The sequence below is a fragment of the Panthera onca genome, chromosome B1 (assembly GCF_046562875.1).
Source record: "Panthera onca isolate mPanOnc1 chromosome B1, mPanOnc1 haplotype 2, whole genome shotgun sequence".
In the NCBI taxonomy this organism is placed as follows: Eukaryota; Metazoa; Chordata; class Mammalia; order Carnivora; family Felidae; genus Panthera; species Panthera onca.
In genome coordinates this window covers 124,140,606-124,162,294 of record NC_138342.1, presented here as the reverse complement: position 1 = coordinate 124,162,294, position 21,689 = coordinate 124,140,606, and the positions used below count along the sequence as shown (strand labels likewise).

The following is a 21,689-nucleotide window of genomic DNA, read 5'->3' as shown; positions in this document are numbered from 1 at the left end:
TTAGGCTCATTGATTTTGATTAACTTGTTTTTAAAAATATAATTTCTGAAAAGAGCAAAGAATTTTTTTCCAAATTCTAATATGTATACTTACCTAGTTCTAGATATCTGGAAGAGAGCATCATTTTTGTCATTATTTCTTGGACTACTCTTATACTCTCAGAAAACAGCATTCATAATGATCTTTTCCTTTTTTAACCAATGAAACATAAAGGATACTAAAGCTCTAAGGTACAAATGGCTCTTTGCTGTTTTTTAAAAATATCTTTTAATTTGAGAACATATTCCACAGCTCCCCCATTAGAATCACTCATCAGTTTGCAAAAGTTCATTTCCTAAAGTTTGTTAAGTCAGTTGTTGATTTCTTTGGCACATGGTTTTGTTTTAATTCCACCCTTATAAATGGAGATTGCGGGGTTGGGGGCGCTTGGGTGGCTCAGCCAGTTAAGGGTCCAACTCTTGATCTCAGCTCAGGTCATGATCTCATGGTTCATGAGTTTGACCTCCACATTGGGGTGCAGAGCCTGCCAGGGATTCTGTCTCTCCCTCTCTCTGCCCCTCTCCCATTCTCTCTCCCACTCTGTCTTTTAAAATAAATAAATAAACTTTAAAAAAAATAAAAAAATAAATGGAGATTAGGCCCACAGACTACTGTATAGTGTTACAGGCTGTAGAATCAAACCACTTGAGTTCAAATTCTGACCTCAAAAATTGCTGTATGACCATGGGCAAATTAACTAACCTCTGTATGACTTGGTTTCTTCATCTGTAAGTGAGGATAATGATTGTACCTATCCATTGGCTTTTTTTTTTTTTTTCCTCAGAATTACAAAACACTTGCCAAATGAAAAAAAACAGTGTCTGGCAGTACGTTCAACAAATTCTACCTATTATAGTCGTGATTATTAATGTCTTAGAAGAAAGAAGTCATTTGTTCCTTTATTCAAAAATATTAATGGAGCCCCCAGTATGTCCCAGGCATTTTACTAGGTACAGGGAATACAAGATGGCATAACAATAAACATGATCCCTACCCTCCTAAAATTTACAGCCTAGTAGAGGAGACACACATTAATTTAAAAATCATACAAAGAAATGTAAAATTGCAACTGTGGTTAAGTGCCACAAAGGAGATCCATGATACCAGGAGAAATGAATATCGGCAAGAAGGCTTCCTTGATGACTGAAGGAAACCAGGGTCTGCAGGTGGAAGGAAACATAGCCAGTTGAGGAAATGGACCTAGGGCCAGTGGCTGGATCAGGAAGAGCCAGGTAGAGAACGAGGAGAGACAGAGATGGAGAGGTAGGCAGGGACAGATCATACAGGATGTTGTAGGCCAAAACTGGTCTTTCAAGACTAGTGGGAAATCAATAAAGGACTGCTTTTTAGTTTGGAGACTGGGTTGGAATTGCCCAAAGTATAAAAGGTAAGAGAAGGTGGAGAAAAATGATGTAGCAATGGTCCCAGGCTAAATTTTGAAATCAAAATATTTGCCATTGTACTCTCCTGACTCCTGAATCCCCTCTTCTCCCTGGGTCATGTCACCTGGGCCCATAGCTCTTAGGCCACTGGTTCCCATCTCCACATCAAGCTAGTTAGCCCAGCCTTGCCCATGAAAGTGCTTCCTGCTCTAAAACGTTACACCCTTCCTGCTGCTAATAAAACCTCATTCTGATAGAAGTTTCAGGCTCATATAAGTATGTAGAGGAAAAGCACACTGGTAGAATTGATTGAGACAAAAATGTGAGCAGCTTACCTGAAGAACACTGTTCTCAAACTTTTTGGGTCACTCTGCATTCTTAAAAATTTGTTGAGGACCACAGAGGACTTTTATTTATGTTGGTTATATCTATCGGTATTTATCATATTTGAAATTAAAGCTAGGAAATTATTCATTCATTTAAAAACAATAAACCTGATAAAACCTGACATATAAACATATGTTTTTGTGAAAAAAAGAAAAAAACCTGTATTTTTCAAAACAAAAAGAAAACTAGCAAGAAGAATCTCATTGTTTCCCATTTGCAAATCTCTTTAATGTCTGGCTTAATACAAGACAGTCGGAGTCTCATATCTGTTTCTGTATTAAATCTTTCAGTATAACATGTCATGTAGCCTCTGGAAAACTACACTGTACAATTGTGAGAGAATGAGGCTATAAAAGGCAAATAATGTCCCAGGATTATCACAAATGTCATTTATTTTTTTATCTCACCAACCTCCCACAGTGGTCTTAGGGACCCCTGGGTACCCAGACCATGCTGTAGGAACTGCTGCCCTTGAAGAAGGCCTTCAATACAAGAACGAAATGCATACAAGAGAGTAAAGACTCTCTTCTAAGATGGCATTTCAGGCAGTCTAAAAAGTGAACTGCAAAAATTCAGGCAGTGTGGCTCCGATCTGTTTCTGCTTTTCATCACTTCTTGGATATATCTGTTTGAACCCATTAAATTCTCAAAAAATTCCAAATGATTTTTAGTGTTCAGTGGAGACTCTTGTGGGTGTTTAGACAACATTTGAATTTCCTGAAATGTGATATTTTTGCCTTGGTTACTGGCATAAGGCTTATTCCCCATTCAAAGTAAATTGTGATTCCCTCATGGTTTCCTGTAAGCATCAGGTCACTTAGCTTTCTATGACATAGCCTCGCCTAGAGACTGCAGCTTCGCTGTGTTTATCTTTCAAGAAGAACTGATTTGTGAGGTATAGCTAGAGTAACAAGAGACTTGTTTATCTCTGTGGTCTCTTCCAGTTCAGTAATGACATGATTTTGTATTCTTATGTGGCACACAGGCCCTTTCTGAAGACAGCTAAAATGTTTGGAATTGATGCATGATTTAAAAATGAGTTTGGCTTTTCTCAAAGACAACCTTGAAGAACAATACTCTTTTAGACAAGTTTTGTTGCATTTGTCAAAAATTCATTTTCATTCCTTTTTTTTTTTTTTTTGAGAGGGAGAGAGACTGAGTCGAGCAGGGGAAGGGCAGAGAGAAAGGGAGACAGAATCTAAAGCAGGCTCCAGGCTCTGAGCTGTCAGCACAGAACATGATGTGGGGCTCGAACTCGTGACCCATGTGAGATCGTGAACTGAGCTGAAGTTGGATGCTGAAATGACTGAGCCACCCATGCACCCCTCATTTTCATTCCTTTTAATCACACCTTGTACCTATAATGTAAGTTACACCATCACTATTAAGTAAAAATAAATTCTTCTCTTTTTTAGTTTATGCTGATCACGTATTTCTACCCATTTAGTATTAAATACTTTGTTTTCATCCCCTCACAGTCATAAAAGTAGGGAGCAGAAGAGCCATACTGGTGGAAAAAGGCCACTAAATCTATGCTTTTCTTTAAATGAGAAGCTCAGCAAGGAGAACTGATGCTCTTGACGGCTACAATTTATCACCTGAATCATTAGGAATTTCTTCCTTTTTCTTTAAAAACATTTCTTTTTGAGTTTATTTATTTATGGGGGGGAGAAGGGCAGAGAGAGAGAGAAAGAGAGAGAGAGAGAGAGAGAGAGAGAGAGAGAGAGAGAGAGAGAGAGAGAATGAATCCCAAACAGGCTCCGTGCTGTCAGCACAGGGCTGGAACTCAGTAACATGAGTTTATGATCTGAGCTGAAACCAACAGTCAGGCACTTAACCTACTGGGCCATCCAGATGCCCCAGGAATTTCTTTCTTTAAGGAGAGACATACATATGTGATTAAAAAAAAAAATCCAGAAAAATGGCTAAAACATCATTTGCACCCTTTCATTTGAACTGAAATTCTTAAGTTTTCTTTTAAGACCTGTCACTCAAAGATAAGTGGTTGGGGACATGTTGGAGCTTGGTCATAGCCCACAAAAGAATGGCTCACAGGCTACAATGTGACCACAGATGTGCTTTCTTTGACCTGTATAGTGGTGTGTGTGTGTGTGTGTGTTGGTTTTGTTTTGCATCTGAATTTGAATGCATACACTCTTTGTTTTTTGTATTATTTTACGGTTTCCCTACCATTTCACATGTGGCCTGATTCATGCATTTGCCTTTTCTGTCTGGCTGATTTCAGCATTTGAACAAACATTGCTACAACAAGTAGTCACATCTAGGGAGAACAGAAAAATAGAGCCCAAGAAAATGACTGTACTGTGACATACGAAATTTTACTTTTCAGTATTTATTTTTCTATACAATTAAAATTTTTCCAATTACATTCACGTATTACATTATTTAATGTCAGCAAGAGTTCTTTGAGTATTAAATTATGAACCATTTCATTTTTCCTTGTATTATTTCTTTGTAATAAAAACAAAGGCCTTTTTAATAATAAAAAAAGAAACTAGCAGTATGAGACATGGTAACATCTGTGTTTTAGATCTATCTTTTCAGAAGGCTTTATGACACATTATTTTTAATAGATATTTAATAGATATTTAATATAAAATTATTTGACAAGAATATATAATTGTTAGGTTTTTTACTCTTGGACTTATGAAAAAATATTAGGACAGGTGAAAAATATCAATTAATTGAGAAGCATGCCTCAAAAGTGACATTTGTTATATAATTATGTTTAAACAGCCTAACATAGGAGTTAAGGTATGCAATTATAAAAGGGGTCATGTCTTCCTGAGGTCATCTATCAAAACTTGCTTTTTGCATTGTTCATTTTTATTATTTACATAGCATTGGTTTATCTAGAAACAGTATTTAATGTACATTTAAATATACAGAATCAGCTCCACAACTAATTTATCTAGTGAACTTTGCAACATTGGTTTATCTGGAAGGTCCCACAGCACCACCTAGTGCTCTGTATTTTATTTTGCATAATATTTTTGTCAATTTAAAAATTCTGATCATATTTTAATATCAAATATGGCACTGAAGTAAACATGGGGTTTAAGCAGTATTAAAAATAGAATAAGAGAAAGTAATACTTATATGTTCAATTAAAAACTTTAAGTGGAAATTTTAAATGTTGATTTTATAACAGAAGTATTATAAAAATGTACTACTAAAAATTTTTACTAATATTTCTAGTTCACAACCAAAGATACTCCTTAGAAAATTGTTACATCATATGTGATCTCATGGAGTTATTGGTAAGCTTTTTCATCCAAAACAGCTGCTGATTCCTTTTATTTTTTTAATTTGCTGCTCTATAATATATTAAAGGTCATTTTTCCAGGCTTCTTTTTGAAGTTCATGAATTCCCAGTCTTCATAGATTAAACTATACTAATTAATACCACATACCACAGTTCTTATCAATTTCAGACAAAATTGTATAATCTCTTTTCAAACTAGAATTTGAGGTATTTAGAGATGGAATGTTCTAAAATACTTAACACATTAAAAAAAAAAATGAGTCAACTAAAAGAATGAGGTACACTTATATATTCTTTCATGGAAAGCACTCCAAGAAGTGCAGTGAAGTGAGAAAAATAAAGCTATGTGCAGAATACTGTGTCGAGTACGATTCTCTTAAGAAAACTGTATACATTTGAACAATTTAAGAAAGACGGATGAATGAGTAGGTAGAGGGATAGATAGATGGATGAATACTGATATATTATTTTCTTTTCTGGAGGGAGTCACAGGAAGCTGTTAACATTTCTGGAGGTGAGTGAGGTACTAGAAAATTTTACTTTTCAGTATTTATTTTTCTATACAATTAAAATTTTTCCAATTACATTCACGTATTACATTATTTACCATCAGCAAGTGTTCTTTAAGTATTAAATTATGAACCATTTCATTTTTCCTTGTATTATTTCTTTGTAATAAAAACAAAGCCTTTTTTAATAATAAAAAAAGAAACTAGCAGTATGAGACATTGTAAGCATCTGTGTTTTAGATCTATCTTTTCAGAAGGCTTTATGACACATTATTTTTAATTATTGGAAGTATAAACTCCAATAAGGTAGAGAATTTTGTCAGATTTGTCACACTGTATCCTTTACTTCTAGAATAGTATCTGGCACATAATAAATGCTCAGTAAATAAGTGTTGAATGAGTGAGTGAATAGAACAAATCATATTGTGTCCAAATCTATAGTAAGGAGATGTATTATAGTAGAAATTTACTCTCTCCCTCTCTCTCCCTCCCTCCCTCCCTCTCTCTCTCTCTCTCTCTATATATATATACGTATATATATATATGGTGTGTGTATATATACATATATATGGTGTGTATGTATATATATATATATATGGTTACATTCTTCTATCTGATGCCATTTAAAACATGAAAACTGATAAGTATTATTTCAAGATCCTTAATAACAAAAGCATTCAGTTATACTCTGAGATGTTTGTGTTATGGCCTTTTTTTGGTCTGTTCTTAATAAGACTTTATGCATTCACATTAGCTGTATTTGGAACTCGGTCATAATGAAATTCAGTCAAAATGTTTACTAAAGGGGGTGCCTGGGTGGCTCAGTTGGTTAAGCAACCGACTTCGGCTCAGGTCATGATCTCGCAGTTTGTGAGTTTGAGCCCCGCATCTCGCTCTGTGCTGACAGCTCAGAGCCTGGAGCCTACTTTAGATTCTGTGTCTCCCCCTCTCTCTACCCCTCCCCTGCTCACGCTCTGTGAGTCTCTGTCTCTCAATAATAAATAAATGTTAAATAAATAAATAAATGTTTACTAAAGAACACTGCTCTCACCATTTGCCTTTTATATTTCAGTTACTGATAATTCTATCATAGTGACCTAAATGGTTGCCACTTTAAAGTTCCTGCAATAACACTTGTATTAATAATAAAATGCTAATTACTCATTGTTAATTATACTCAATTCCTAATTACATATTTAAAATTTCGTGACATTTTATAGCTACCTGTTAGTGAAAATCCATTCACAGACATAACTGTATTGTTTTATTTTAAACATAACAGTGGGTTTTACTGATGTGGTGTGCATAGATTTTTTTTTTTTTTTTTTTTTTTTTTTTTTTTTATAGCTGTCAAAGTGTGTAGAAGTTGCCCTCTACTGGGCAACTAGAAAAATTATATTGACATAGATTTTCAATTTTCTTAAAGACTCTTAAATTCATTGGTGTAATTTACCAGATAATCACTTCTTGCTCTCTGGTACTTTTTACTTCCAAAGATATAGAAGTGGTTAGCAGAGGACATTTAAAAATAAATATCTGATATGAACATACTTACAGTCGTTTCTGAGTAGAAACATTGGCTATTCCTTCTTAAAAACTCTTTTTTTTAAAGATTTTATTTTTTTAAGCAATCTCTACACCCAACATGGGTCTTGAACTTACAGCCCCAAAGATCAAGAATTGCATGCTCTACTGACTGAGCCGGGCACCCCTCCTTCTTAAAAACACTTTAGTGGCAACACCCAATAGTGTTGATCCAGAAGTAATTGTGTAGGAATGAGTCTTTGGTGAAACATGAAGAGGAATTAGCTGTACATAATTATGTAGCCAAAAATGAGGACCCTCTTTGGCAATTTACCCTGGGAATTTGGGGTATAAAAGTCTAAGCACTAAAAAAATTTCAAGCTAGCTCCTTTGCATTTTCCTGGGTTATGAGATGAAATTCAATTTTGTAGATGTGATTTACTTGTATTAATTACTGAACTTTTTATACCAGAAAAAGCACATGATCATAATATGACAATGTCTGTTTACCAGCTGTAATAAAATGATAAGAGAGTGTTCTTCCTCACTTCATCATTGTTTTTTCCTTCTCCCTCTAGGAATTCTACCATGCTTTGGGTAGCACTGGCCTAGAGAGTTTCAGGATCTAGGATCCATCTTGTTCAGACCCCAGTATCACATTGTATGTTTTTCCTTTCCTGCCCACTGATACAAAAATAAACATGTTACTTAGGAGAAACCTGTTAAAAGTGCATGTTGATGGTGGGGGGTGAGTTGGGAAAGATGACTCCTAAAAGTCAGCTTGAATATCAGAATCCTACTGCCTCTGCCTTGGTAGGGTTGAGAGGGCTTGCAGACTAAAGATGTTCATGTGAAGAGCAGGCCTTCATTAGGACCCTTGGTAAGTTCCCCCACCTCTCCCACCTCATGCCTCTCTGAATCACAAAGTTCAGGGCCAGTTTTCTAAGCTGTAGGAACGGCTTTTAGCTAAGGAATATTATAAAAACCAGAGTAAAGCAGACCATTGATATATGAGACAAGGCAAGTGGAGTGCAGCTGTCTCCATTCATTGTGTCCATCATTACACTCGGTATTGATCGTCGCAGCTAGATCTAACGGCGGTGTGTGCTGTCATTTAGACGCATCCAAAAGGAATGGATGACCTGTGCCAAACCCATTCATTTCACATGTGTAGACATAGGCTGGTTTTTTTTGTTTCTTTGTTTGTCGTTTGTTTATGGTCAAGCTGTAAGTCTAAACCCTAGTTTTGATTACACTGTTCTTTTGAATGCCGTATTTAAAAGAAAATCAATGTATAATTATTCCATATGTTTACTTTAACATCCAGAGGCAATCATTAAAAGCCCTTTCCCCAAATCTCCACAGATCACTTTTCATTGCCTCCTTTCTCTATCTTCACTGACCTCATACTTTCCCTCTCCTCCAACCCCACGTCTCTTCCTGCTTTTGCAGAATTTTGCACAAGTGTTCTCCCATAGCCTTGCTCGAAATTCATGAGCCTTTTTGGGAGGAAAGTAGCACCTGTTCTAATTTTATTTTCTATGTCTTTTTTTGCTTGATACGTATGATAAATAATATAGTGTTGAGTGATAGTTTTCAGGTCTTCTATATGTGAGTTTTTCTCTATTCAGCTGACTTATAGGAGGCAGCGTGAAGAAGTGGGCAGGGAATTCAAGCCACTTACTGTCTCTTTCCTAATATTTCCAACTAACTCTGAGGCTGTAGGTGAAAGTTACAGCCAGCCTTCTTGGGCCTCAACTTTTGTAATCTGTAAAGTGAGATAGCAAATTATTCTGGAGATTCCTTTTAGCTAGAATTCTCTGATATCTCTGGGGTGCCTGTGTGGCTCAGTCGGTTGAGCATCTGACTTCAGCTCAGGTAATGATCTCGTGGTTTGTGGGTCTGAGCCCCACACTGGGCTTGCAGCTGTCAGCTCAGAGCCCACTTCCACACCCTCTTTCTGCCCCTCCCCCTGCTTGTGCATGCTCTCTGTTTCTCTCTCTCTGTCTCTAAAATGAATAAATATTTTTTTAAAAAAAGAATTCTCTGCAATTTCTAACTTCTCAAAGAACTCCTAATCACTATGTAAACACATGATTGGGAGGGACCGTGGATTCTGGAGCTTCCCAGAATGCTTCCCATTCTGTCACTTCCTGCTTGGGAATTCTGTATAGTTCTTCTGTCCATATATCTCCCTTTTCTCCTCTGTACAGTGGGAATCATAATGGTGCCTTTCTCATAGGCTTGTGGTGAGAATTGAATGAGTTAGTACATATGAAGAGCACAGAACAGTTCTGGAATCCTACAGAGTAGGCATTCAGTAAATGTCAGCTAGTCTTCTTATTATTACAGACATAAGAGTTCTAAAGCATTTCAGAAAGTGTGTGTTTCTTATCAAACGGATATGCTATTCCCTGAAAGAAGCATTGTGGATACACATTCATTCACTTGTTCAGCAAAAAATATATTGAGTACCTCATACATGCCAAGTGTACTGTTCTATTAAAGGCATCAATGAGCCAAATGGCGGATACACATTAAATCTTTTAAGTCAATGGGTAATAAATATTCAGTGCTATTCTCATGGCCTGAGAGAGTTCCTTGAAGCATTCTTTTCATATATTCCTACACCACTGGCAGATTGTATTTGGAATCTTTGAACCCATTTTTAATTTATATTATAGATTTTTTTCTTTTGTAATGTTTATTTTTGAGAGAGAAGGAACATGAGCAGGGGAGGGCAGAGAGAGAGAGAGAGAGAGAGAGAGAGAGAGAGAGAGAGAGAGAGAGAATGAGACGGAGAATCCGAAGCAGGCTCCGCGTTGTCAGTGCAGAACCAGGCTCCGGGCTCAAACTCATGAACCATGAGATCATGACCTGAGTCAAAGTCGGATACTTAACAGACTGAGTCACCCAGGTGCCCCTATATTACATATTTTACATTGGTTTCCTACCATCCATTTCCTGAATATCTTTTTAAGTTTCCTACTTCCTCCTTTGCTCTATTTTTTCCTTTCTAACAATTTTTCCTCCCCTTGGACCATCTCTTGACCTCTCAACTGTTATTCTTATTTCTTTGGCTGGGGTTCTGCCTGCTTGTACTTCCTACAGCTTAGCCATAGTCTTATCTATAAGTTTCTCATTTTTCACCTATAAAATTGGGACAATCAGTTTACTTATTGGAATTTAAAATTAGGTGTTGTTTGTGAAGCACATAGCACAGCTTCTAGTGCATAATTTACATTAATAAATGTTGGCTGTTGTCATGATGGTAATATTTGGTGTCACCAAAGCAGTGATTTAAAGCAAGAAATACAGGGTGCCTGGGTGGCTCAGTCAGTTAAGCATCTGACTTCGCTCAGGTCACAATCTCACGGTTTGTGGGTCTGAGCCCCACATCGGGCTCTGTGCTGACAGCTCAGAGCCTGGAGCCTGCTTCGGATCCTGTGTCTCATTCTTTCTCTGTTCCTCCCCCACTTGTGCTCTGTCTCTCAAAAATAAATAAATGTAAAAAAAAATTTTTTTTAAACAAGAAACACTACTAGCTCCTATGTATAAGATTCAGGAAACTTGGCTGACCATTGGGTAATGTGGAACCATCCTCCTGACATTTGAAGAGAGCTGGGCTTCTTGTATATAATGCTGGTTGTGCTGCTGCTGATCCTTAATAGACTGCCGCATGTATTCCCAGGGAAAAGAAAAGCACGACACACCAGATGGCAGCTGTATGCCCACGGTGGGGCCCTGCAGGCCAGATTGAACCTTGACAAATCACTGCTCAGCTATGAAAGCTTGTGTCATCAAATGAGAAATTTTGACTTACTTTCCTTTGCCACCTCTTTGGTCCGATCTATACTCTACAAATGAGCATTTTTAAGAGGCTTCTTTGGAAAAGTATTTATTGCATGTTAAATCTATAAGCGTAGAAAACATTTATATGAAAGGTTCTTGAAAAATGCAGAAAATTCCCACATGCATCTCAGTTTAGGCTTTAATTGAATTTCAGATTGTCTGTATTACTCCTAATTTAGGTAGAAAAAAACAATAGTTCATAGTTTTAATACAAGTCTATGAGTTTACATAGTCTGAAAAGAGGATTTACTTTTTCAGCTAAAAAGTAAACAGAAAAATCATGAGTTTGAACACTGTTTTTCAACTTTTAACATCTATCACTCTATTCTAACTAGTGATGTATGTGTTATTTCCCTTTTCTGCTCTTGTGTTGATCTCTTTTCTCATACGGCTCTGGATATTAGGACCCTTACCTCCACACATTCTGCCTACGATTCAGCATCCTGCTATTTATTCGTCCCCCTTCTGCCTGGCCCTTCCCTTTGCTTCCATCATCTTTGGCAAAGAGAAGAGTCTTCAGATTAGAAATGGTAAAGTAAATATTGGCAAAAGGAAAGGAGGCCCAAGATAAGCAGACTCTATCTTCTGACCCAGACAAATTACTTCACAGGGTCCTGAGAAAACTAACATTTGAGATTGCTGAATCGCCATCTTTGAGAAATCATAAAGAAAAGGGGTAGAATCAGCAGCTGGGCATGTGCAAATGTCACTGCAAATATCAAAAAGGAGAAGAAAGTAGATTTTACATGCTATTAACTGGTAATTTTGTTTTCAGTCTAGAGAAAAATTAAAGAATGGGCAATTAAGTAGTGTGGTATAAGCAGTTACAGAGGAACATGCTGTGATGTTTAGAAGCTGGCGTGGGTTCACCAGACACCAAGTTATTAAAAGTAAATGCTTATTACACTTGCTTACTTCTTTTTAAAATGTAACTGCTGGGGCACCTGGGTGGCTCATTCGGTTAAGTGTCCGACTTCGGCTCAGGTCACGATCTCGCGGTCTGTGAGTTCGAGCCCCGTGTCGGGCTCTGTGCTGACAGCTGAGAGGCTGGAGCCTGTTTCAGATTCTGTGTCCTCCTCTCTCTCTGACCCTCCCCCGTTCATGCTCTGTCTCTCTCTGTCTCAAAAATAAATAAACGTTTAAAAAAAATTAAAAAAAATATATAACTGCTAACCCAAAAACAGTTTAGAGCAGGGGTCTCAACTACAGCCCGTAGGCCAAATTTGACCATGCCCATTTATTTACTTGTTAACTTTGGTCGCTTTCAAGCCATAGTAGCACAGTTGGCTAATTGTAACAGTCTGTATGGCCAGCAAAACGTGAAATAATTGTTATCTGGCCCTGTACAGAAAAGTTTGCCTACCCCTGCTGTAGACCCTAAATCAGTTCTTTTTGAATTTTAATGTGTCAACAAATATCCTGGAAGTTTTGTTAAAAATGCAGATGGCGACATGGTAGGTCTGGGATGGGCTCTGACGCTCAGCAATTCCTGACAAGCTTTCACTTGAGGCCAGTGCTGCTGGTCCGTAGACCACAGTACAGTGTAGCGAGGATCTAGATTTCAAACATAAACTTAGCAAAGTTTCCAGTTTAAAAAAAGAGAGAGAGAGAGAGAGAGAGAGAGAGAGAGAGAGAGAGTGAATTATGACTTGGAAGTCAGTTCAGTTGGTTAAACTCTTACTTATTTTAATCATAGTGTCCAAGGAATGTTAGAGGATCAGTGTCATCTTGGAGAAGTTTTTCTGGTCACTTAAAAATGACTATCTAATTATCTTACTGTATACATGATGATGTTTGAAGGGAGCAATAATGAGCTTGATAGCTCAACTATTGAGATGACCAGTGTGAACTGGGTTGGCCTGCTGAAAATTTCCTCTGTTGGAAGACTGTCCTCCACATGTCTCTCACATTTCTGTACATCTTGTGATTGGAGGCACTGCCGGACCTTTGTTCTCAACTGTCTTTTCAGGGATGTTTCTAGAGTGAATGGCCTTGAAAGATAGAAATAGCATCTCCCTCTGGAGAAAATGGCAGGTTTGCTCACTGCCTCGGAAAGATAAAGATAGTATTCCCCTCTAGAACAAAAGGTAGGCATGCTTTCTGTCCATTTTAAAAGCTTTGGATTCCCTAAACTCAGTATTCCTTTTCTGTAATTCAACCCACTGTAGGGCAGGCATCCATCTGAGCCCATTTGCCCTACTTGACTTGGGGGTGAGGGAAACTGATGCTCAGGCTGCTTGCTATCCTGTGAGTGATACAGTCCTGTGGCTCTGACCCAGGAGTCATGTGTCTTCTTCCAGCACCCACGAAATGATGGCCGGCTAACTTATTAACTTCACGGGATGGTGAAATCCCAGCCCCTTCACTGTTTTAGACACCCAATCCCTTTAGTCATAGCACCAGTTTCCAGTCACTGACTTCCCCTGCCTGAACCTGTCTCCCCCTTGGCTTGGTAAAACACTTCAAACACCTACTTAATATAGAAAATAGAAGCCCTTGAATGGAAGTTCCTTCAACTTTCTAATATCAAGGACACACAGGTTTGTCTTCATCTGTACCTAATGTATCCTTCTCTCCCATTTTACAATGAAGAGGTGTCAGCCCACCTCCTTCCTGAAGTTAAACCCTGCAGCTGTGCCCTGGGACTCTTTCCCTGCCCCCTCCTCCTTCAGGTAATACATACATTCCCTTCTATTCTCTAAAGCTCCACTCTCCTGCCTGCTTGGGTTCTTTTTTATGAATTTTGGAAATCCTCAATCTTCTCCTTTCTAAAATAAAGCAAACAAACCACAGAACAAACACCAACAAATTTCCTTTCCCTCATATTCCCTCAGGTTATAGCTGTATCTCTCTCCCCCTCTCTACAGCCAGACTTCTTGAAAGAGTATCCAAACTGTCTCTCTCTCTCTCTTCTTCCTTCTTAGTGCTCAATCTACTCCAGCTTAACTTCCACACTAGTCATTCCAGCTGTTTTCTGCTAGGCCTCCTCCGAGCTTCAATATGTATTCTCTATTCCTTAACTTCTTATCTTCTCTGTAATAGTAAGCCACCAACTATATAGTGAGGGATCACTCATCTGTAGCCACTGTCCACACCAGTCTGAGCTTCTGTCCCATATATCCAACTACTTAAAGTGTCTCTAATTGAAGGCCTTGTAGACACCTCAGATTCATCATGTTCCCCAAGAAAAATTAATCTATATATCCCAATTCTACTGTGGCTCAGTAATTGTTCCATTTTTACTGAGTGGAACAGTAAGTGTCCACTCTTTGGGCCAAAAAATCACTTCATTTAGAAGACTGAGAGGTCCTCCCTCCTTGTTTTTTATCATCACCTCTCCCTCAATATTTAGTTAATCTACCATCTACATTTCAACTGCTTCTTGAGTATATCTCTGTCGTGATCACTAAACTTCCATCACCTTAGCCTAAATCCACTCCTGCCTGGGTTACTGAAGAGCCTCCTCATTAGTCTCCCTTCTTTTAATTTTTCAGCCTTTTAAACTCTTCTCTAAAGTACACCCAGAGTGATTTCTACCTAAACACAGATATATATCATCAAGCCCTTGGTCCCAGGCCCTTCCCCTGTAACCATGCCTCCATAATTCTTTCAGTGGCTTCCCCTTGCTTGGAAATGAAGCCAGACTCCTTACCATGGATTATTAGGCCCTCCTTCTCCATCTGGCTTCTAGCTTTATGTCTCACATGGCATTCCTCACACTCTGCCCTTTACTTCCAGTTTCTTGATGTTCTTCTTGCCTCCAAAGCCTTTGTACAGCCCCTTCTCCCCCCCTATGTTTTCTCTCTCTCTGTTTTCTCTCTCTCCCTCCCTATGTTTCCCCTTCTCCTGGGCTGTGCCTTCTTGACATGACTCCCTCCTATTCTGCTTTCAGTTCTCATCTGAACTGCTCTCATCTACCTGCTAAGCATTCTCATTGCATGCTGAGATTGTGATTGTAAACACTCACCATTTTATCATTATCACTTTTCTGTCTTCTGTAAAGCGCCAAGGGTATCAGTTGTGCATGTCTCATTCACCACTATTCCTCATCTAATGGAGCCTGACACCATAGTCACTAAGTAGGTATTTGCTGAATTTATCAGTGACAGATCAAAAATTTCAAAAGATAATAGGCCAAATCTAACCACACTTAATATATATAAGACCCTTAATTTTGGTTTGAAGAAACCTCAGTCTCTTGGGAATAAGATGGTAGAGGTATCTCTCAACAGAGGTGTTGAAGTTCCAGAAGGATGGATAGAGCCGCTTTCTATAATGGGAACTCTGTATGGGCAAGGACCATGGCGGAAATTAAAGATCAAATATGGACATATCATATCAGAGACATAGCTTGAAAAACCAAAAGTTATTCTAAGTGCATTAGTAACATAAACAATGCTCACCAGTGGTTGTAGGAGGAGAAAATAGGATAGAAAAAACAAAGGTCTTCCAAGATAGCCTTCAAAGACAAGCCAAGGAGTTTACAGAAACTATTTTCTAGAGCTTCATGTAAAAGTCCACTTCAAAATGACTGAAGTTTTTTTGTAAGTGTTTAGGAGACTTTGGACTCCTTTTCTCCTCAGCTCCCATGATGTTTGATACATGGTTAGCACTCAGTAAATGTTTGTTTAATTAAATGTACATCATTGAGAAGAGCCAGCTGTCATTTCTGCAAGGCCTCATAGGGTAACATGCTCAAATGGAGTCACCACAATCCAGAAATAGATCCACAGCTTTTCAGGTCCAGAAACTCACTGTGTTTAGCGCACCTCAATATGGGTGTATTTTAGGAGCCTAGGGTCAACTAGCCACTGTGTTCTGTTCCTATCAAAAATGCTACTTGAAAAACAAAATTATGATTCAACATTTTCTTGGCAAACATGGACTCAGATTAGAGAGAATTAACTGAATGTTTTTAGTGACTGGTGTTTTCCAGCTCAAATAGTCTGATTCAGGTGCCTTTACTATAGTGTTCTGTGCCTAGTGAACAGACCAGAATGCTCATGTCAGCTGCTAGGATACCTTCTTTCCCTGGCCGAGCGATGAACATACTGAGAAATGCTTAATTGAGGGATGTTGAGGCATTTATTCTATAAAGGTCCAATTTTAAAGAGGAACATACAGGCAGAGGAGAGGAAAGAGGCCCTTACCCACCAATCAACCACAACTTTCTTTCCAGCTAGGCTTCTAATGCCTTTTTCTTTAGTTTATGAAGTTTATACAGTTATCTACTCTGACATGAATGTTTATCAGGTCATATTCTCTAGAGACCATGTATCTTGACCATTTTGTTTAAATTTGGATGTCTCTAAAATTCCCACTGCTACTTTATACTGTATTGCTTAGGATGTATTGGCCAGTCTAACTCATTCCATATTGGCTCAACATAATTTCATTCTCTTTAAAAAAGTTTATTTATTTATTTTGAGAGAGAGAGAGAGAGAGAAAGAGAGAAAGCATGAGCAGGGGAAGGGCAGAGAGAGACCACAGAGCAAGAATCCCAAGCAGGCTCTGCACCACCAGCGTGGAGCTTGATGCGGGGCTTGAACCCACGAACTGTGAGATCATGACCTGAGCTGAAGTTAGACGTTTAACTAACTTAGCCACCAATATAATTTCATTCTTAAAGGATAAGTTTCTCCGTAACTTTTCAAGATATCACTGTGTACTGACCATAGACAAAATGTGAAGACAACCTGGGAGTTTTAGTTGGCATTAATCCTTTAAAAAATAAAAGGTGATCTTTGCATTAACCTAAATTCAAGGTTTAGAGTACAGGAGCTGTCAAAGTAGAATTTTCAAAAATTGAAAACATATAGAATGAGCACATGTCAAACATTTACTTAACTGAGTAATAAGGGAGCCAGCAGGATAATAAAGTTGATTTCTAAAAGATTATAGAAGTGGGGATGATATAATCCATCAGAAAAGAATACCGAAATAAGTTTGGTATGTTAAGTACAAAACTGGCTAGTACCTATAGGGTAATAAGACCATAACCTTTGTGGTGGTTGTTTTTTCTACTAGACGGAAATTATTTCTAAATCTACTGGACAACACTTTATAAGTTAGCATGTAATTTCTGAGCCCTAATCAGTAGTAAACAAAAACCAAACAAAGGTATGTCTCTCTAGGTAATTGAATAATCCTTGGATTGGCCTGTGAGACAATGCACCAGGATGACATTTCCAAGTTTTGGTCAATTTTCATTAAGCGAATGCTGTGGACTCTTATATTTACCTGAATGAGATTATGTCTAAGAAGCCTCAAAACCCTACCCTCTGGGGAACACTGTTGTGGTGGAGGTGTGGCTAAGGACTTTTAGCCTGAAGAAACTTAGTGTGGGGACCCCAATGCTCCCTTCAGTATTATTCTTAAAATACAAGTTTGAGGAAGTAGTTGAAGAGTGCAGAGATCTTATTTATATCACTCCAAAGCAGCAGTTCAAAGTTCATCACAAGGCAGGAGGGGTGAGATGTGCCTTAAGTTGCTCCAAGAGGAAGACAGGGAGACAGGGGAGGTGGTGTGGGGTCGGGAGGTGGTGTGGGATCAATTATAAGAAAGAGCTTCCCTGCTATGAAAAAGCTTCATCCAGGTCAATGTGTGTCTTCAGAACAAGAACACTGCCTCTCTGTGGGTTCTCTGGCAAAAGCACAGCCATCATGACCTCACCTCACTGGTGAGCCAGTGAGGGAGACCGAGGGGGTCACACTTCAGATGAGGACTGGACCAGGGTAGGTCTAAGATCCCTTGCAAAACTGAGTTTCTGTCATTCTGTAAACATTGAGTTATTTATTGCCCTTTAATTAAAAAATAAAAAGCACCTTTTCCAAGACTTAACGTTCAATATCCTGGAGACAGAAACCTACCATGTCAGTTTTTGTTTCTGTGCAATCACAATAGTTGTTGCAGTAAAACCTTTTGATAACGTTTTCTATGTTTAAAAAATGATAATTCACTTAAGTTTTGCCTTTTTAGCTAGTACTACAACTGAGAGCAAGGTGCATTTACAGTTGTTGTTTTTGTTGTTATTTGGGTTTTGTTTTGGTTTGTAATTTAATGTGACTAAATCTTAGTGTCTGAGATTTGACACTTTTTTTTTTTCTTTTCCACTAAAGCCATTGAAATATATTCACCCAGTGAGTCACATCAGAGGTGTAAATGGATTTTCTGAAGGTTTTTTTTAAAGAGACAATCAAAGCCAGTCACTTTGTGACTTGACTTCTTCAGGTGTTGCAATCAGAAAGCTTAACACTCCCTCCCAATTGCAAGGATGCTAAAACTATGTCTTGACCTTGAATCTGCAAGCAGAGGGAGTAACATCTTTTGCTAGAAGTGCTCCTCCACCACCTCTTTGGTTTTATCCATTTGCATAGGATTTACTTGGAAAAGAGAAAAGAGACCATCAAATTGAGCCTTCTGCATACCCAAGAGAAAATAACGTGTTTATTTGACTTTCCATCTTCCAATGATTGTTGCTGTTACGGTTTACATTTTCAGTTCACCCTTTTTACCATTGATATTTGTAAAAAACCTGACTTTGAAAAAATGTATCAACCGTGTCACACAAAGGCTTCTTTCTCAATTTGTTTCATGTCATCAAAAAGACATACTGAGTTTGAAGCTCCTCTCCGGTTTACTCTTAAAGTATAACCCTGAGGAAATAGGGTAAAACTGCAAAGGTTTTATTTACACCAGTCAGGCTCACAGGCTGTGGAGCCAGGGAGATGGAGATTGAATTCCTGGCACTGCCTCTTCATACTTCACTCAGTATCTCTGGGACTTAGTTTCCTTCCATAGTAGAGGGGGATAATAATTGTGCTTACCTCCCAGGCTTGTTGTGACGGTTCCAGAAGATAACATTCATGAAGTCCTCATTGATGTAGATCAGTGCTCTGTAAATGGTGGCTATTAGTAGTTTGATAATTATTATAGTGACTTCACTAAAACTTACGGTGCGCTTACTGGGATTAGCGGCATTGTGACTGATTCATTTCCTAATACAGTTGAAAAACAGATTTCAGCACTAACGATTCAGTCTTAGTTAAGGAAATTGAACAACATTTTTGAGAAAGTAACAAGGAATCTTGAATCCAGAATTAGAAAATACATCCTGTTTGCTAGGAAATTTTTAATATTTTAGGAACAAACATCTTAAGTCTTTGGAAGAACTGCAAAGAAACTTTTGTGTGTTGGTAACTATACAGCTGACATATTAAGGCAGGAAAATCTGCAGATAATAGTGCACTGCCTTCCACAATAAAGTCATCTTTAAGAATTGCTTATCACCTTGAGACCAAGATCATACTGCAACTAATCACTCCATATATGTCCTAAACAGAACTCTGTGGAAAAACGTACTGGCTGCTGAAACCTATCACTGAGGACCAGTGGTGTAGTGGAATCAGTTCTGGATTTGGAATTGGGCAAAGCAGGCTCAAATCCAGGCTTTGCCTTTGGCTATTTATTTGCAGTGTGATTTCGGGCCATTTGCTTGACTTTTCTGAACCCCAGTCTCCTCATCTATGAAACGGGACTATTATGTACCCTACCTCCTTCAATAGGGAAGGGTCAGGTTTTAATTTTTTTTTTTTATTAACATTTCTTATTTATTTTTGTGAGACAGAGAGACAGAACGTGAGCAGGGGAGGGGCAGAGAGAGAGAGGGAGATGCAGAATCTGAAGCAGGCTCCAGACTCTGAGCTTTCAGCACAGAGCACAATGCGGGGCTCTAACCCACAGACCGCCAGATCATGACCTGAACTGAAGTCAGACGCTTAACCGACTGAGCCACCCAGGTGCACCGGGGAAGGTCAGATTTTAAAATGTGCTTGATAAGGGGCGCCTGGGTGGCCCAGTCAGTTAAGCGTCCGACTTCGGCTCAAGTCATGATCTCATGGCCTGTGGGTTCGTGCCCGCGTAGGGCTCTGCGCTGACAGCTCGGAGTTCGCAGCCTGGAGCCTGGTTTGGATTCTGCGTCTCCCTCTCTCTCTGCCCCTCCCCTGCTCACGCTCTGTCTCTCTCACTATCAAAAATAAAATAAACACTAAAAACATTTTTTTAATAAAAAATAAAAAAAATGTGTTGCGTGAAAGTGCTGAAAGCAAAATACTATTGATAGTCCTGTATTGTTACTCCTACTGTTACTATTCTGTGGGAAATTAAGCGGTCACCAGGAAGAACGTGGGTCCCCAAGTACTATACAACACCCTTGTGGCTCCACCTCCTCCATATGAGACAGTTGTCCTCAGAGAGGTGACAGTGCTCAGCCTTCCTCCTAGTTGAAAATTCTTATCCTGTCACAGATACCATACCTTGTTTCCTAGAAGTGTTATTACTGTTATTGGTGTTTCATAATTAATATTTTTATTTTCTTTTATCTGGATGTGAATGAACTGATACATAACAAAGGTAAAACTGGTTAGCTTATAAGCTAAGTCCAGTTTATTCTCCATATGCTAAATTATTTACCACCTCATTGTACCTTTGCTTGACATTCTTCAGTAGTTTGCCATTGTTGATGGGATCAACTCTGAACTCCCTCTTCTGGCCACAAAGTCTTTGGTGACCTGGTCTCTGAAACGCCCACTTCATACTTTTCTTACCAACCTGCTCAACTTTTTACAGCTTTGCGAGTTCCCTTCCTTCTTTCTGGAATATCCTTATTTTCCTTTCTGCGAGATCAGTCCCCTCTAATTCTTCTAATTAATGGAACAGTGCTGCATGTAAGTGGACATTCAATAAATGTTTAAACGAATTGACTTAAAATCAAATGGCTCCCCCGTAGACGGAAACAGCCAGATACTTTCATTTCCACGTGGCCTAGTAAAGTCTGTAGATCCTCCTAAAGTCTGAGTACATTCCATATCATTGAAGGACAGTAGCTCTTCAAAATTCCTTTGCTATTTTCCACACTTAGCTCTCCTAAACGTGCTGATGAGAGCCTGTTTCATAGACACCAATGGAGTTGATAAGCCCCAACACATATTTTAGCAAACAGATTAAAAATATGATACTTAAAATGTATTCCTTATTGCCAACTGCAAACGTTTGCTCAATAAAGAGGCATTTATTCTATTATTTAACAATAAAACAAGCTCATGGGTGAATCTTCACATGTGGTATATGACTAAGAAAGTCATAGTAGCAATATTCATATAAGGTAAGCCAGTCTCTCCTGGGCCACATCCAAAAGAATTTAGTTACTATAATGATGAAAGGATTTCATATAAATACCAAAAGGACTTTTTTTCCAGACGTAATGAAATGGTCCCAGACCTAGATCCTGGCCACAGTATAGTCTCTGTCTGTCTCTTTCTCACACACACACAATACACACAATACACACACACACACACACACACACACACACACACACACACACACACACAAACAGGCTCTTTGGAATACTAAAGTTCCAAGTAGAATTCATTAATAAAAATATGAAATGCTTTTTCTTGTATAAATCATAATGAAGTGCTGAGAGATAAAGGAAGAACTAAGAGGTGCGAATAATCATCTGCTGCTCTAAAACTGAAACCTGTCATGTTAACTCCCAACTCAAACACCTAGTTTTAAAGATTTACCTTCAAGAAACCTAAAAGCTTGTATCCTGCCTCATTGACAACAGCCTCAAACTGTTTCCTGTCACTGCAGAAAACAAATCTTTTGCTCCTTTCTGCCTAGGGGAGGCAGAGGGACTGAGGTGGT

At 38.5% G+C, this 21,689-nt stretch overlaps 1 protein-coding gene across 2 annotated transcripts in view; it reads left to right on the top strand.

The window, feature by feature from the left end:
• SLC10A7 (solute carrier family 10 member 7) overlaps positions 1–21,689 on the top strand; it is a 250,997-nt gene that overhangs the window by 158,164 nt on the left and 71,144 nt on the right. The gene's annotated exons all lie outside the window — the stretch shown is intronic.